The 18,943-nt window shown below is 40.7% G+C and overlaps 1 protein-coding gene across 5 annotated transcripts in view; it reads left to right on the forward strand.

The window, feature by feature from the left end:
* Positions 1-18,943, forward strand: part of rab27b (RAB27B, member RAS oncogene family) — a 376,281-nt gene that overhangs the window by 186,423 nt on the left and 170,915 nt on the right. The window contains exon 1 of one of the 5 annotated variants that reach the window (XM_039750427.1): positions 2,962-3,052. The exons of the other annotated variants lie outside the window; for them this stretch is intronic. The gene's annotated coding sequence lies outside the window, so the exon portion shown is untranslated. Of the gene's footprint in view, positions 1-2,961; positions 3,053-18,943 lie in introns of those variants that run through there. 5 annotated transcript variants of the gene reach the window in all.

Genomic DNA, 18,943 nt, shown 5'->3' on the forward strand with positions numbered 1-18,943 from the left:
TATATATATATATAAATATATATACTGTATATAAATAGATTAAGACCTGACCTAGTGGTCATCACCAAAAAAAGAGATACTGTCATCATTACCCAGTAAACACATATTAATAGGATAAAACAAATAAAAAACCTTATTGGCAGCCGTTCTTTAATCTGTCATGCCAACTGAACCCTGAAATGTGCTCAACTACTTTGTGGAAAACTTTTAGTATGTGAGACAAATCTACATCACCTTCAATTCAGCCTTACTCTGCCTTGTTTGTAGAGAAAAGCCAAGCAAAATGACCCCTTTTATTGGCTAACTAAAAAGATTACAATATGCAAGCTTTCGAGGCAACTCGGGCCCCTTCTTCAGGCCAGATGTAATCTGCCTTGTTTGTAATGGAAGATTATCTGTGGCAAAATGAAACACAAACCAACATGTTAACTTTCAGAAAGCATTTGACAAGGTGCCACATGAGAGGTTGGGCATCAAACTAAAAGAAGTGGGAGTTCAGGGTGATGTTTTTAGATGGGTGCAGAATTGGCTCAGATACAGGAAGCAGAAGGTGATGGTGCGAGGAACCTCATCAGAACTGGCCGATGTTAAGAGTGGTGTTCCACAGGGGTCAGTGCTAGGGCCGCTGCTATTTGTAATATATATAAATGATTCAGATAGGAATATAAACAGCAAGCTTGTTAAGTTTGCAGATAGGTGAATCGGCAGATAATTTGGAATCCGTTGAACTGTTACAGAAGCTCTTGGACAGCATACAGGCTTGGGCAGATTTGTGGCAGATGAAATTGAATGCTTGTAAAAGTAAAGTATTACATGTACAAGTAAAAATGTTAGGTTTGAATACACAATGGGCGGTCAGAAAATCGCGAGTACACCTTATGAGAAGGATTTAGGAGTCATAGTGGACGCTAAGCTATTGACTTCCCGACAGTGTTCAGAAGCCATTAAGAAGGCTAACAGGTTAGGTTATTTAGCGCCTTGATGTGTGGAGTACAAGTCTAAGGAGGATCTGCTCAAGGTTTATAATGCACTGGTGAGGCCTCATCTTGAGTGCTGTGTGCAGTTTTGGTCTCCAGGCTACAAAAAGGACATAGCAGCGCTAGAAAAGGTCCAGAGAAGAGCGGTTGAATTATGAGGAAAGATTAAAAGAGCTGAGCCTTTACAGTTTATGTAAAAGAAGATTAAGAGGCGACATGATTGAAGTGTTTAAAATTATGAAGGAAATTAGTCCAGTGGATCAAAACTGTTATTTTAAAATGAGTTCATTAAGAACACGGGGACACAGTTGGAAACTTGTTAAGGGTAAATTTTGCACAAACATTGTAGGTTTTCGTTTACACAGAGAAACACAGAAACTTGGAAAAATCTACCAAACAGTGAGGTAGACAGTAAGAACTGAGGGACTTTCAAAGCTGGACATGATGTTTTTTCAGAAGAATTAAGTGAATAAGACTTGCGAGCTTCGCTGGCTGAATGGCCTGCTCTTGTCTAGGTTGTTCAAATGTGAACTGCGTTCCAATGCACTATATACTGTATGCAAGTGGGACCTTTGATTTTGGTTTTATTGTGACATATCAACCAAGTGATTGATTGCTTTTCACTACAGCATGCAATTTTTGTGTCAGTTTAAAATGCAATACAAAAGCATATTACATTTTAGTTGATGTCCATAGATCGCATGTCATAACTAAAAGCAGACTAGACGTATTACAATTTGCTTAGCCGCAGCTCCGTGTATATTGCATTTTAATTCAAGACCACACTTTAAAAAAGAATCAGCATCTAAAGGTGGGGCAAGAGGTGTCAAAAGTTTCATTTTTAATAGATACAACATAACGTTGTGACACTGCATATGTTAATATTGTATATTTTATTGATGTTTTGATGGAATTCATTACAATAGGTAAATTACATAGACATCCAGTACTACATCTTATTGAGATCAGATCAGCTACCCCCTTGCCTACCCATTCAGATAGTAAAGAAGGAAAACAATTTAATATGAAGTAGTCAGTCTGGGATGCTGAAATATCGAAAATCATAGCAACGGCACAGCATGTCCAGTTAACTGAGGACAATTTTCATAAAAGTCTAAAGAACAATACGCTTTTCTTAATAAATAATCTTATACATAACAATATCCAGCTCCAGATTCGACTTTGAAGATGGAAAGTATGAGAAAGAAAAAATATGTTTTCACTCTGGGTAATGTAGGCCTGTCTACTGCTGGTAGTCAAAAAGCGGACAGGAGGTGGGCAAGACATTTCAAAGTGACAGTCTGAGAAGCAGGAATGCAATCTGGAGAGGAAGCTCCGTGTGAGAGGCCAAGGTACTTGAAGATACTGAGGACGAGCAAAGAATGAACACTGTTTTTAAATTCTGATAGGTAAGCATAGCTACTGTTATAATAATACCCCATGTACCCTTTTTTAGTGTGCTAGGGAACTGGAGCCTACCCTGGAAATCTAAAACAAAAAGAAGGAATCATCCATAGGTGGAACACCAGTCTATCGCATGCTTTGCAGGCAGACGGCCCCCAGAACTCACTTACAAGAGGCGCATGTAAAGTCACTGATTCATCTAGTCTGCCCGTCTCTGAGATGTGGAAGTAAAACCCCTCAACACATGGAGAGATCATGCAAACTCCACACCGAAAGTGAGCAGGCATTTTATTCAAACCCAGTCTTGTAGAAAACTGTGAGGGAGTCTACATTGTATAAGAAAAAAAGGTGAAGTGAAGGGGCAGATTGGAGTGGTGGTACTTTCACCCATCTGTAGTCAGTGCTGGGAGTGTGCGCGTGTGTACGTATGCAAAGAGGCAGCCTTTCTCAGGCCTAATGAAATTTGCCTGAGGTGGACCCACACATGTGATTCCATTGGTGTGCCATGGCTTAGCCACGCCTTTTTCTTTATTTTTATGCATGAAGAGCCAAGAGGCATGACTTCCCAGAGTTTGCCTGTCTGTGTCCAGGGGTGGGGCTAAGCACTGTGGCTGGAAGTTGTTCACCTAGCTGCATGTTAGCAGCTGTTCCAGGGGATTCAAACCAAATTGGTGAGAAGAGATCGATTCTGTTTTTCTTGTCTTCTTTCTTTGGTGTGTGGGTAAGCAGTAGTGGTGGTTCAAATGATTTTTGTCATCTCTAGTTTCAGTCCCCCATTTCCTTCTTAGTGTTTGTTTTTAAAGTTGCTTAATGATACAACAAAAATGTGTTTCGCCTTTTACCTTTGCGGAGATTTGACAGCCTGTAAGGAAGAAAAAGGCAGTCGGCTGAATGATTCCCGTGGCACTGGAATGCATTCACACCCAGTTTTACAGGCATGCCAGCTGCACGATGGTGTGAGATACGTTGTGGCAAGCATTGGCAGGAGGTTTTAGGGGCTGAGCAGTACAGATTGACTCACTTTTGCTGGTTTGCTTTTTAGTGAGATGAACTGTCGGAGCAAATCATGCTGCTAAATGGCAGATCTGCCCAGAGAAGCCCGCTTGCTGTGTGAAGTGTAGTGCTGCTAATGATGAGGTAGACTGGGGATGCAGTCAGCAACAGCTTGGAAAAGTGCCAAAGAGGACAGACACGATTGCCTTTCTGTCTAGCCGCATGGCCTGCAAATGATCTGTAAGGTGGCCCATGGCTTCTCCAGCAGGAGCGATGATAGTAAACTAGCAGATGACTGAAAGTGTGTGTGTGTCTGGCTATTGTTTTCCAAGAAAATTGGGGGAAATCCTGGCAACGCTATCAAATAGGGCATGGTGGTGTAGTGGTAGTGCTGCAGCCTTGCAGTAAGGAGATCATCCTGGGTCCTCCCTGTGTGAGTTTCCTCCGGGTGCTCCAGTTTCTTCCCATACTCCAAAGACATGCATGCTGGGTAGATTGGCGATACTAAATTGGCCCCAGTGTGTGGCTGGGGTGAATGTGTTCACCTTGTGATGGACTGGCACCCTGTCCAGGGATTCTTCCTGCTTTTCGCCCTATGCTAGCTGTAGCTAGGATAGGCTCCAGCATCCCCTGTGACCCTGTTCAGGACTAAGTGGGTAAGAAAATGACTGACTGACTGACTATCTAATCATTTTGGAGTTAATTACATTTGTTGTGTTTATGATGATTTTATAGTGATTTTATTACACAGTGTTTTTATGAGAGCAGAGTAATGGACAATGCATGTAAATAAATCCAGTCAATTGGAAGTGTCAGAATGTGTAGTAGTTCATGTGTGGTGTTGGTTAGGGGCGCTTGGGGGTAAAGTAAATTCTAGAAAGGAACGGTGCTCACTTCTGTCTCTGTCATGACACTACAAGGCATTCTCTCCAAACTTCTGGTATTTAGGCAGACAGAATTTTCAGCCTTGGGGCAAACAAGAGAAATAAAAGAGTCAGCGTCTTCTTAGCAACCAGCTAGGCTGCTAGAATTATCATGCAAAGCGGGGAGGGGTGTGATTTTCCTGCTGAGCCTGCTTCCAGAGACTTGAAACAGGGAAGTCGCTCTGTGACTTTGTGGCAATGTACCTGATCGTCATTAATTTTTAACCAGTGGCGTTTTGAGCTCTTTTAGGAAAGGCTTTCTGCCCGTGCTCAGTATGTTCTCTGGCTTGAGTTTACTTTGGAAAGTGAAAGAGCGGCCTCAGTAAATATAGCGCTTTATAACATACTTCCAGTTCCACTCTATAGTTTTGTTTTTCTTCTCTTCCCCTGCTGAAGACGGTGCAGTGTTTATCTTCCACGATAGGATTTTTTATGCCCATTTTCTTTTCCTGCTGAACGAGTATAGGGTCATTTGGAGCGGGCACAGTGGGCACAAGGAAGGAGAACGTGAATGAGTGAACTGAAAGGAATTAAAGAAACTTAAAACAGACAGTGGCAGGGCCACAGCTCAAGCTGACAGCGTTGGGAACAATGGAGCAAGCAATCTTGGAAGGAATGCCAGTCAATTGCCAGGCAGACACATTCACAAGTGTAGTCTTCTGTGTTTTTGAGGAGATGGGATTCAACCTTGGGTTTTTAGTATAAGCCTGTTTAACACAAAGAGAACATGCAAAGTGCACACAGAGAGTGATTTGAAGTAATTATAATAATAATAATAATAATAATAAAAATTATTCTTTGCATTTATGTAGCACTTTTCTCACTACTCAAAGTGCTTTATACTGTGAGTGGGAGCCTCTTCAGCTCACTCTAATGTGCAACATCCACCTGGATGATGCAATGGCAGCCATTTTTGTGCCAGTACACTCACCACACATTAGCTGTTAGGTGGTGAAATGGTGAGAGATGGTTAGCCAATTAGAGACGGGGAATGATTAGGGGGCCAGAATGACTAAGCCATGGTGGGCAGTTTAACCAGGACATCGGGATACACCTGACTATTTACGAAGGATGCCCAGGGATCTGTTATGACCACAGAGAGTCAGGATCTTGATGTTGTGTCTCATTCAAAGGACGATGCCATTTTTACAGCATGGTGTCCCCGTCATTGCTCTGATCCACATTCAGACCATAAGATAAGTGCCCCCGCTGGCCTCGCCAACACCTGTTTTTACAGAAACCCAAGCTTTTTCTGGTTGGTCTCCCATCCAAGTGCTGCTCAGGCCTAAACATACTTAGCTTCTGGTGGATGACCAGTTCTGAAGTGCATGTGGCATGGCTGCTGGTTCTCTGTAAGATCGTTGGAGCTGTAAGGCTGCAAAATTATCCACTGTGTCAGTGAGAGCTGTTGGTTTGTATGTCTGTTTGCCTGTGTGCCAGTCACCCATAAATGACTGAGCTGATCTTCATGAAATTTAGCTTGACCGTTGTCATTAGTTCAACATAAAAGATACACTACATGTCATATTAGGGAGAATGGATTTAGTGCAACCCAAAAACTGCGCCATCACAAGAACTGCAATACCCATCAGGCAGCAGGAGTGCACGGGTGCTAATAGGCGGATGCCTTTATCGGTTCTTCTTATTAACATTTTTGCTTTCGCAAAACATGACATGCTTACGACTCATGTACAATTAGCTCAAAACTACAGCATTCAAACAGTTTTGACATCTGAAAGCACAAGAGCAGGATTCTCTATGCTCACAAAATGATGTGATCAAAGAGAAAGCCGGATGAGCCACAGATTGCATACAAAAAGCTCTAACAAAATTGCTCAAACGCATTAAATTCAACAGATGAGGTTCACCGGGCCCCACCTGACTTAATACTTTGCAGCATGGGATGCCAGTTATGTGCCGTGGGCTGGAGCGAGCAATCAATGAATTACATGCAGCACTAAAGTAGATTCCGTTTCTCTTCTTTTTCTTTTTTTCCTCTTTATGGTAACAACAGTAATTTAATAGGGGTGGCCTTAATATTTCTTTGCTTTACTAATGTGTTTTAGGCTTTTTGTGTCTCTGTCTAGCAACTACCTAAGTTAGAGACTTCTTGGTAAATGGGTGTTGGCGGAGGTAGCCCAATGCATGACAAAAATAAATAAATACACAAATAAATGAATGTATAGTGAAATATGACAGTAAACCAATAAAACAAAGTGACATGAGAGCACAAATAATTCAATATGTCATGAAATATATGTTTTGTTGCTTATTTCTACATATTATTTATTTATTTATTTATTTATTTACTTATTTATTTATTTACTAGGGGGCTCTCGCCCAACCCCGGGTTTGGTTTACCGGATATACAATTTAAATAGATTGTTATTTTCATTGGAAATGTTATATATATATATATGCATTATTTTCACTTTTACTTTAAAACTTTAGTAAAAGCAATATTTGGAATTAACTTTTCTTCAAGATCGCATTGAATTTTGATTCTGTTTTTTGACTTGCATTGTGACAATGCAACCTATAACTGCATGTGAGTGAATATCGTTTCTTTCTCTCTAAAAAATTAAACGACTTTCTCGAATGTTTGTCCATGCTCTTTCTTCTTCGCTTTGTCGTTGACATTTCATCTAGAACGTATAAAATTATTGTCTTGATAAAATTTATAAGAGCTGAGAGCGCAGGAAATGTGTCTGCCAAAAGCATTCACATTACTAAGAGCTGAGAGCACAGGAACTGTGTCTGACAAAAGTATTCACGCGACTGAGGTTAGATGACCGTGGTCTTGTTTAAAAATAGTTGTAAGTAGGGCGTGACTTGAAAGAATCTCATGTTAAAAGTCTCCGTTTCACGGGACTAAATACAGCGCCAAAGTTTTTGGAATCTTTTAATTCTCGTTGGCAACACGAATTAGACGATCTACAAGTCTCTGACTTAAAGTTTAAATCTGAACAATATACAGTATTCAATCTCTTTTCACTGTTCCGTAATTTTACCAAGTAATAATTTCTGTTTATTTGCGCTAATGCAATCTTTACTATGCTTTTTTTGAGACTGGAATTGTCTTTCTTCCATTATCTCTAACCTATTCTGCATGCATACCGCGCCATTTTTTAATACTTTACGACGTTGTACTTTGTCATCTACTCTTTGTCCTTTATTTTCGGCCACGAGCATGGTTAAATCTCCTTCTCACGGGACATAAGAGTGTCTTTCCAAGAAAAATCACGTCTCGTATCCTTCCTTCCAAGATTTTTTTTATAATAGAGAGATTTATTTTAGTGATATCACACACAACATGAGAAAAGTCTGAATTAGTGTAAGCCACTGTAGTTTGGGGTGTTCATAAGAAATGTAAAGATTTATTTCATGAGGTATATGTACATAATAAAGAAAAATAGAAATATTAAAATATATGTTTCAGTTAGAATGTTTTAAGGTCTAAATAAGTTTTGTGAAAAGGAATAACTTTGACCCTTCATATCCCATTAGGGGGTAAGCCCCTGGGGTTAGTTGATGTGGCATACACAGCTTCAAGTCCTTCTGATCATTTTTGCTGAAGACACCTATTGGTTGACTCTTTATCATAACAGTGTAATTTCCTAAACAAAATATGGTCTAAAATCATCTAATAATTAGGGTTTTGGGGGTCTAGTTGGACAAAAATAGGGAGGAACTCCAAAAAGTTCAACATCTTGTGTAAGTAGTGTGAAGTTAGCACCATCTAGCACCCAACCCGGCACAGACTCACTCCAGAGGCACGTGTAAAATGGCACAATATTTTTATTTTCTTCTGCAATACACAGTCCCACAAGCACTTAAAGATAAGCACCAAACACACAAAAAGCACTCTCTTCTCAAACCACCACTCCTCCCTGGCAACATCGTCCTCTTCCTCCCGATTCTGGCCCTTTATATAGCCCACCCGGAAGTGGTCCTTGTGCTTGATCAGCTGTTGCGGGGCTGTAGAGGTGTCCAGGTTGGCTCCGGGAACCATGCAGCACCCCCTGGCGGCCACCCCAGATCCCAACAGGGTTGGGGAGAACTCCATCTCCCATGAAACCCTGCGGGAAACTGAGGCACCATCGTCAACCGGGGAGGCTGCCACCAAGTATCCCGGGGGAGGTTGTGGTATAGCGGGTCCATATACCACAGAGGTACTGAGGAGCCCATGGTTGCTCCCCCGGAACATAAGTAGAAGGGGCATCCCGCCACAGTAGACATCTAGACATGTCAAACGCTGTGTCATATGTGGAGATGTGGAGGTTTTCTTTACCAGTGAGTCAGGATGTATCAGACATAAAACAAAAGTGATTTTAAAGCGTTTATAAGTAATTCTTATAAAGTCAAAAACAGGAGGGACATGAAGATCAATTAGCAAAGAGAGTTGTTGTTGTTGTTGTTTTCAGATAAAGCCTGTTGCATTATACTGATCTTTTATCGGGTTGTGCTGATGAACTCTAGGGGGACTCTGAAGACCACACCCCTAGGAACGTGGGACGCGACCCTAACATCAGTTACGCAAAATGGCATTTAATACAGAAGACAGTAAAAGGATCCTAAAAATCAGCCCAGATCATGACATTGGTAGATCGTGCAAAAAATCTTCAGCCCTCAACTGCTATGTTTATAGACAGTCACCAAATGTCAAATGCAGACTCCTAAAAGGCTGATGAAATTTGGGCTTCTTGAATTAAAGTAGCTGCTTTGTGCAGTAATTCTGGCCGTTTCTTGCACTCCTGTCCACCACAGATACGCAGTCACAACTCTAAGCACGCGTTTTGCTTCTTTTGGAATCCTATGGCTCATTGACACATGAAAAATTATAACTGTGCATGTCCCCCAACTGACAATTGACCAACCAGAAAAAAGTATTTGCTAGAGGCGGCCATCTCAAACCTGATGGTAAAAGTAACAGTTCTAATTTCAATGTGTATTTTATGTTGCATGCCATGTCAGAAGTAAATACATAAAGAAAGAAATGAATAAATAAATAAAATTTAAAAAAATAAGCAACACAAATATATTTCATGACACATTTAATTATTTATACTCACACTAGAGGGTTACCCCCTGCTCGCTTTGCTCGCCAACTCTCCTTTTCTGCGCATTGTGTCTCTGCCGCTCGCGTTGTGAAGAGGGGGCCTGAACGCACCACAAGGAGACATGGTCGCTCCTCCTAAACCCCCTCTTAAACGGTGACACAATGGGAAAAAATGCAGTTTTTTTTTTACCTTCTCTTTGCTCAATCAGCTTCTTGTTTGCTGCTGCTGCTGCCGTGCCACGTGATCTGCATCTCACGTGGCGCTTCGAACATTTAAAAGCCTGTACAGCAGCTGTCCTCCTGTCTTTTATTTCCGGCCCTGGGCATGGTTAAATCTTTTAGCACAAAGTCCCGCTCATGGGACGTGAGTTCTTGATATTTTTTAGTTTATAATTTAAAAATTGAGTAAGAATTTGACAATCTAACAGCAGCACATTAAAGTTTGATAGATTCTGAAAAGAATGATACCAAACATATATATGTAGGCTTTAAAATAAGCCAATGACATAAAAATTCACATAAAATCATTGCACAAAATCGTTGCACTTTTAGGCTTAGGATTTTATATATAGAGAGTAGATATCCTTTATTTATATATTGTCATATTTCACAATGCATTAATTTATTTGTATGTTCATTTATTTACTAGCCACTTTACCTGTTGAAGGCAGGTAAAAGAATGCGTTTTTTAAAATACTTTTTATCTCTTGCCCTACGTGTACCTTCATCCCCTTTCTTCTGTATTCACGTGTGTCTGAACCCCACTTGACCGGAGCTCCCTCTGTCAAGTGCCTTCCCATAAACTCTGTCATGTTGAGGCGCCTTGTTCCCATCTTTGAAGGTGACTCTCAGTGTGGCTCTTATGCCTTTACTCCTCCTTGTGTGTCTCATTCTTGCACTTCCTCTTCCTCTTACCAAAGCTGACCAATCATATCAAAGGCTGAGTGCTCTTAAATGACATCCTGACTGCACATTTCTGCTAGCTGTGGTTTCCTTGCAATTGGTAGTTGACATGGGGGTCTTGAAGGCAGGCAAATTGAGGAGTGTTAATTAGCAGACATTTGTGTGTCTTCCTCATTATGCTCATCAGAAGTCAGTAGGTAAGCTGGAGTGAAGACAGAACAGCAGGTTTTTGTGCGGTTCCACTGTCACAGAGTGAGTGATAACCGACATCCAGAGAGCTCACAGGGCTCATTTTCTGCTTATCTTTATTTCATGTCCATTGGTGAGTTCTGCTGTTCACACTCCTGTCCGCATGTACTTGTGTGAATCTCAGTCTAAAGCAGGAAGAAGGAGATCTTTTGAGCTGTAACTGTTAGAAAGACCGCAGAGAGGTCCAAAAGAAGAAAACAAAATGTAGAAAAAATTAGCTGAATTATCTCATGAGAGGTGAGGAGAGCAGGAAATGAGCTGGCAGTCATAACAGATGAGATAGCAGGTAGAATGTGGAGCAGAGAAAGTTAAAGGAGACAGCGTGTGAAGGAATCTGAAAAGGAAGTGGCGTGGGATGAAACATAAGAGGAGATAAAAGCTCCTAGACATGAAAGAGAGAGAGTGGAAGGGTGAAAGCGCCATCATGATGGTGACCAGCTCTTAGTTGTTTTCAAAGAGTATGCTAAGAGTTGTTCATGTATACAGAAATGAGCTTCACTGTGAAGATCTGTCCATTTGGAGAAACCAATAATAATTTTACTGTTTTAATGTGAATGGCAGAGATTATGCATATTCTTTGGTACGAGGATTCAGTAAATGAAGCCACTATAAGGGCACAATTACACTTCTGTGTTTTTCTGTACAGTTAATTTGCTGCACACCAGTAAAATGACATATTCTATGGCTCCAGTTCATCTCACTGTGGAGGAGAGCAGTGTGTTAAAAAAAAAGAAAAGCAACATACTGTCCTGCATATTTTCCACACATAGATGCACAAAAATGCAGAATCATGTATATTATTTGCATTTTTTCAGCAGGCACAATACAGAAAGCCCACCCTTTCCTGGTTACTGTTTCCTGCACATTTGACTAAACACACACACACTGCAAGTGTTGTGCACGAATGTTCACAATAATAATAATAATTATAGTACATTTTATTTATATGGTGCCTTTCCCTTGTTCAAGAAGCTTTATTGTCTCCGTTTTTGATGCCTTTATAGTTTTGCAATTGCCATGATCGCCATTATTATTTGGCAAAGTGGATTATTAGAACAAGCACAACATATGTCAACAACTCAACACAATGTCTGCAAATGACAGGGAATGTGGCACAAAATGGCTGCAGTCGTTTTCTTTTTTTTCCCAGTAGTAATTTATTTAAACATAAAATGACTGACACATGCATGACAATTTACCATTTGAATGTGAATCGTGTTAAAAAATACAAGTCAGTGCATAAACACCACATGGAAAAAGCACCTGTGTTAATGTGTGTCTCTGTGTGCATCAGGCCTAAATGTCTCTCTATTACATTGTCGGGCAAAATTTTCTAGGGGTGCCGTGAAAATGTTTGTAAAATATTTAAAATTGCTAGTGTTTTTGAACTTTTGGTTGATTAAAAAGATAATATTTAAAAAAATATATTTTATGTTGGAAAAACAGATAACGGTACACTTACGGAAATGAAGTCTAAGAAACGTGAGAGACTTCAAATGATCGACAACGAAATGTGTGTCTGTCTTTCGAAAATTGATCCTCGCATCAATCTCATATGTGCTGAAAAACAATCTCAACGTTCACATTAATTAAATTTAAGATTTATCCTTTGATTCCTTTATTAATAAAATGTCTTTCAAATTTGTAAAATTAACTGTTTTTATTGCCAATCGTCCATAGATTGTGTCGTCACGACTTTATTTATGGGCAGTTATTCAGGTGCACCGCGAAAGAAAATTTTTGGACTTGGTGCACCGCAACTCAAAAAAGGTTGCCTTTCACTGCTTTATTATAATAAAAAAGTCCTGGGATGAGTCAAGACTTTTTAGCCTGGGATGAGACGTGACTTTTTCAGAGAGACACTTTTACATCCTGCAAGACGAGACTTTGTGCCAAGAGATTTAACCACGCCCGGGGCTGGAAGTAAAAGACGAAGAGTAGATGACAAAGTAGAACATCGTAAAGGATTCAAAAACGTGGGCGCGATACACATGCAGAGCAGGTTAGAGATAATGAAAGTACTAAAATTCGAAAGTCTCAAAAAAATGATAGTAAAGATCACATTAGCACAAAGAAACAGAAATTATTACATCAAAAAGAGATTGAATATATTGTTTGGATTTAAACTTTAAGTCAGAGACTTGTAGATCATCTAATTCGTGTTGCCAGCAAGGAAAAGTAGTGCTTCTTCCCAAGGAAGAGGCGTATCCGCGAGAATTAAAAGATTTGTTATCTGTTGAAAGTGAAATTCACATATGCGAGCGGCAGAGACGTGAAGAAGCTGGCGTTGTAGCGCAGGCCGAGGGGGTTGGTGAGCAAAGTGAGTAGGGGATGAAGTCCCCTGGTTTTTCAAATTGTAAAGGTGTGGGCAAAACATGAAACCACTAACTGGTCCAAAGTGTCAGTGCCTATTTTATTACTGCTGAACCGGTGGAGATTATTAGGTTAACTTTATAAACTGAACTCAGGTGGGCTTCTGATGTGAAGTTAATCTCTAAATAAAATTATGAAAATGAACTTGTAATCAAATAATAAATAGAAAAGAAAACATAACACAAAAGCCACGTTAGTTATTGCCAGAAACTGATAGAAATGTCACTGCGCCCTTTTGATAGCTGGTTTCAATGTGGCCTACTATGCATGGACTGCATACGCAGATATCTATTGTGACGAATGCACTGCCTCACCACGGCCAACTCTCAAGATAAATGCTTCTAGAGGCCTTTATTACAAAGGCACTGGGAGAGCAGAACAAGAAAGTAATGAAACAAATTTGATAGAATGAACGGTGACATCTCTGTCTCCCAACTGCCAGTGGGCTCTCCTTCTGTTTTGGTTCTCTGAATTTTCACAATTTCCCACTAACCCCCACAAAAGGAGGTCCTATTTCTACCAGTGAACCATCACCTTCATTTCAGAGGTTCACTGGCTTGTTGTGAGCAGTGCCTTTAAGTACAGCTCTTTTAGCGTCAATAGGATTAGTCCCATGTCTTGCACATGACTCGAGTGTCATGGGATATGTTTAGAGCTGCTTGAAAAAGTACAGAGAAAACAAAAAATGAGTTTCATTCCAGAGGATGGTGTTGTTTCCCAGTGCCTAACAAGAAGTAAGAGCCTTTAGGGAGAGACAGTTCCATTGTTGAGGCCGTGAAGGGACAAAATGATTGTAGAGCAGCGTTATCTCCAGATTCGTCAATCCAAAACGTACTCCTATTTTGACATTGTTATGATAGAAAGAAGAGATGTAGATAGTCTCTTTCTGCATGAGTAGTTAGATAAGCCAGCCAGAGGCAGATGCTACATTTACCTGAAAGGGGAGAAGCAGTCCTGCAGAGGGAGAGGTAATAGGGAGCAGTTTTAGATATGAGGTTATCACCTCTGCTAGGGCAGTATAGCAAAGCACAAACATGGTAGCCAGACAGATGTGTGATATCTGTCTTAGTAAGCTTGTCCTTTATGTAATTAATAGTCTTATCATGGTATCTGGCAGTGTTTTCTTGTATTTTTTCATGATCGTGGGCCTATAAGATTTAAAGGTCATTATTGTCACAAGCAGAGTACACTGAAATTCTCACTAGCATGTGCTAAACAACCTGTCGCTGCTCTCCCACGCCATGATTATGTTGCATTAGTAGGGTAACAAAATCAAACCTGATAAACCCAATTCAGGATTACAGTGGGTCAGACTGGAGGAAATCATTAGAGATGGTATAATGACAAAGGCCTGGGGCTACAGTACAAAATGCCAGCTCTTGGTGGCCCTCAGTTGTCACTAAATCCCTAGCTATAAACTTCATATTCAGTAAATGCTTTCACTGTTTATATATGGGGTGTCCAACTCTGATCCTGTAGGCCTGCACATTTTCATTCTAACCATTTCCTTAACTAATGACCAGTTTTTGCTGCTGATTAACTTCTTTTCCCTTCATTTTAATTGTCTTGCTATTTAAGACCCAGACCCCTCAATGAATTATTTTTCCTTAATTAGCAACCAAACAATAAAGAGATACAAAACAAGCCAACACATGACTGGCTATACTGTGTCCATAATACAACATGAGAAAATAAAGAAAGCTGAAGATGTCAGTAATGTCGGTCTGCTCAGATCCACAAAATAGTTTGATGGCACTCTTAGAGAAAAGGAAATCAACAGTTTCGGAAATGTCTGCTGTGGCTGAATGAGAGCACCACCGAGCCATGGAATTTAATAGTAATAAGGGGTTTATTACCAGTAACAATCAACTTTAATTACAGTTTCACACCCTGACTTAATTGGTCACCTGTTGGCTCACTTCACCATCTCACTTTTGTTTGGTTGCCATTCAAAGAAAACAGAATCAATTCAGAGGACTGGGTCTTAAAAAAACAAACATGGAGGGAAAAGAAGTCCATGAACAGCAGAAATTAGTCAACCGATGTAGAAAGTGGCAGGAAGGAAAACCTGCAGCCACTCCAGCCATCTTGGATCGGAGTTAGACACCCCTAGAATGGATACATTCTTCCCGTAGATAGACATATGACGTACCTTCAAGATCGTAAGCCTTTTTAGACATCAGAGGCCGCCAGTGATCTCATCAAGATCATTTTGGTTAGCTATGAGCTAAATCACATAATGGAAAGGTCATCCTTATGCCAGTGCTCCTGTACATTTCCCACATCATCTGGCATCCATTTTCATTGACCTGCTTTGCCACAGTTACAAATAAGCAATTTAATTGGCCATGGTGATGCCACACCAAACTTACCAGCCTCTGGACATGTTGTTCTCTCATTCTCAGATGGGCTCAAAGCCCGCCAGTTAGTCTCATAAATACCTCAATATTATTCAATTCCAGAATTCTGATCACTTATATTCCCTAAATGCCATATCCTGTGCACCTCCTGGCACTGAGCTTTCCTTTTTTGTGATGATAAATGTTGGGAAGAGGAGCAGTCAGGAATTCAACTGAAGATCCAGGCAAATTTGGCGGTCTTTGTAAACGTTATCCAATTCTGGTTGTGTCTGTTGAGACAGTCTTGTTGTGTCTGGTTTGGTGGCTTCCTTGGCCATGTTGCTATTTGCTGCTTAAAAAAGTAACTGCTGGAGTTTTAGCATTAAACCAAGTAAAGAGGTGGACGTTCACTGAAATCACCTCATCTTCAGCACTGAAACCTGAACAAGAATTGCGGCAGGTAGCATCTCAAAGCACATCTGAAATAAATGCATGTCTAAATGTGGTTCACAAAAACTAATAATGATTTTATTTTTGGGTTTCTGGATTAAAATGCATATACTATGAACTTAAGTACCATATGTGTGGTGAAGCTCAGCGAGAGCTGGTGTTCTCCATCATTCCAGAAATGGAGGACAGTGACTCACGCTCCAGCAGGGGCTAATTGTTGATGATGAACATTTTTATAAGAACAATGCCTTTCAGAATTCACTAAAGATTATCTAAAGGCTTGACTTCTTTGATGGACGTTCAAATACTGTGCAAAAAGCAAACTTGTGAGTCATTGTGGGTTTCAGACCAGTGATGAGACTTTATGTGACCATTTGAGACTCTGCTTGTTTCTTGTCCCTCACTATCACTGACTGCATTCATTAAGAAGCTTTTGGAATAAAGCCCCTCCAGTAATTTGGTGTTTTAAGGACGATGGCTGCATTCTTACTCACAAAATCAAGAACAGGAAATATGGAGATATTTAAAATAAGGTGAAAATGACTAGTGTGTTGACTTTAATGGGCGATGAACTTATTGATCAGGGAAATGAGTTATTAGGCAAGATGATTGACTTATCACATGCACCCATCTCTCCACGTTGAATAAGTGTACCTTGTGACCAATGAACTGACTGAGGGAAACAAAAACATTGATGTGGCAGCAGCAAGGCTACCCCGTTTAACAGGACACAAATAAAGATGGCTTGGATCAGCTTTGCAATCTCTATAAGGTTCTGTCAGCAGGAGCTCTGTCCACGTTGATGGCTCAGGTCCTTATGAACACCATCTTCTTGGGGCTGCCTCTTTTAATGGCATCCGAGGTGGAAGGGGTGGGGTCAGCTCTGGACACTGTGGGCGGAGCTAAGGACTCTCCTTGGGCATCTTCTTAGAACTGTGACATAAATAGAAGATGTTCTTAGTGCCAGTGCCCCCTCTCATCCCAGAGTAGCATTGCTTACCCTCATTATAGCCAAGTACAGTAGGTGATCCCCAGACACACATGTGTGGCAGCCTGTTGTGTGTTTCTTATACACTGATCCGCTAAACATTTTGACCAGCTGCCTAATATACTGTTGCTCCTCCATGTGGTGCCAAAATAGCTCAAGTCATCTGGGTCAAGAACTCTACAAGACCATTGAAGGTGTTCTGTGATATTGGCTACCAGGACATTAGCAGCAGATCTTCAAACTTCTGTAAGTTATGAGGTGGAGCCACCATGGAAGTTACTTGTTCCAATAAATCTCCCATATGCTTGTTTGGATTGAGATCTGGGGAATTTAGTGGCCAGAAAAACACCTTGAACATTTCATCATGTTCCTCAAACCATTCCCGTGCAATTCATGGACAAATTATCCTCATGAAAGTTGCCACTTTTATCTAGGATTACTGCTGCCATGTAGCGTGGTGCACATCGATTTATAGCTTACGTGAATTCCCAGACCCAGAGTTTTCCAACAGAAGATTGCCCAAACCATCACACTCCCTCCGCTGGCTTATTTTCTTCCCACAGTTCATCCTGGTGCCATTGCACATATACTCAGAAAATCACATCATGCAAGAGAAAACTGGATTCATCACAGCAGGTGTTTGTCTTTCATTGATCCAGAGTCCATTTTGGATGATTGCATGCCCATTGTAGGTGCTTTTGATGGTGGACACTGCCAGCATGTGCACTCTCACTGCCGTGCGTCATGTGTAACCATCATTAAAATGATTTGCTATTTGTGCCACAGTAGCTCTTGTGTTGGTTTGTTCCAACATACTGCATAAATCAATCTCCACACCTGCCAACTATTCTACTTTACTTTTGTGCAGTTCAAGAATTGCAACAAAATGAGGTTATAAAGAATGTGCTGTGCACAGAGGTCCATCTAACTGTGTCTAGCTGCCATTTTTCAGCTTCCTGCACAAGGTCCAGTATCTTCATAAGATGAAAGTTCAGCCTTCTTACACTAATTAATAGGAACAAATGCACATTGACACCATAATTTAACTGCTGTTTTTATTCAGCAGTTTGACGCTTAGCCAACAAAAGTCCCCAACCTTCATCTGATCACTCTAAAAATGCATCATCAAAAGTACAGTGTCCACTTGCCTATACAGGCCGGTAGGGATATGCACCACAAAGCCAGCAATAATTCATCTGAAAATTAAGTTTAAAAAGCAAAACCCGCCACCGCCTCACTGACACATGCACACTTTTTCTCTTTTCATGGCTGCATTCAAATTTACCATAAAACAGTCAGTCAGTCAGTCAGTCAGTCAGTCATTCAGTCAGTCATTGTCCAACCTGCTATAACCTAACACAGGGTCATGGGGCTCTGCTGGAGCCAATCCCAGCCAACACAGGGCGCAAGGCAGGAACAAACCCCAGGCAGGACGCCAGCCAACTGCTACCATAATACAGTATTGATAACATTATTGATGATGGTTTTTTTTTTACTTTTCAAGATGTAGTTTTATCAGTGGTCTGTCAATGCTGTGACCACCTGTTCCTGACCACATGAATGAAGTCTAAGTGCCAGCATCTGCTCATAATTCTTAAGATTCTTAAGACTAGATTTGAATCGGGCTCTAGTCTGCACCCCAGAGTTGTAAAAAACTCCAGGTCTTCAGAAGTTTTTAAAATTAAACTACATATGTACAAATCTGGTGCCCTGCCCGGGGTTTGTTTCCTGCATTGCGCTCTGTGTTGGCTGGGATTGGCTCCAGCAGACCCCCATGACCCTGTAGTTAGGATATAGTGGGTTGGATAATGGATGGATGGATGGATGTACAAATCTCTACAAATAACAAGCGACTTAGATGGTGGCAAGGTGGCACAGCGGTAAGTGTTGCTGCCTCAGAGTCCTTCATTGGAATCCAAGCCTGATGACTTTATGTGCAGGTGTTTGTCTCTGGTGCTCTGGTCTACCCGTCTCATCACTAAGATGGGTCTGTTACAACAACAACAACAACATTTATTTATATAGCAGATTTTCATACAAACAGTATGTCAAAGTGCTTTACATATTAAAGAATAGAAAAATGAAAGACACAATTATAAAACAAAATAAATCAACATTAATTAACATCGAATAACAGTAAGGTTCAATGGCCAGGGGGGACAGAAAAAACAAAAAAACTCCAGACGGCTGGAGAAAAATAAAATCTGTAGGGATTCCAGACCATGAGACCGCCCAGTCCCCTCTGGGCATTCTACCTAACATAAATGAAACAGTCCTCTTTGGAT

The sequence above is a fragment of the Polypterus senegalus genome, chromosome 4, assembly GCF_016835505.1.
Source record: "Polypterus senegalus isolate Bchr_013 chromosome 4, ASM1683550v1, whole genome shotgun sequence".
In the NCBI taxonomy this organism is placed as follows: Eukaryota; Metazoa; Chordata; class Cladistia; order Polypteriformes; family Polypteridae; genus Polypterus; species Polypterus senegalus.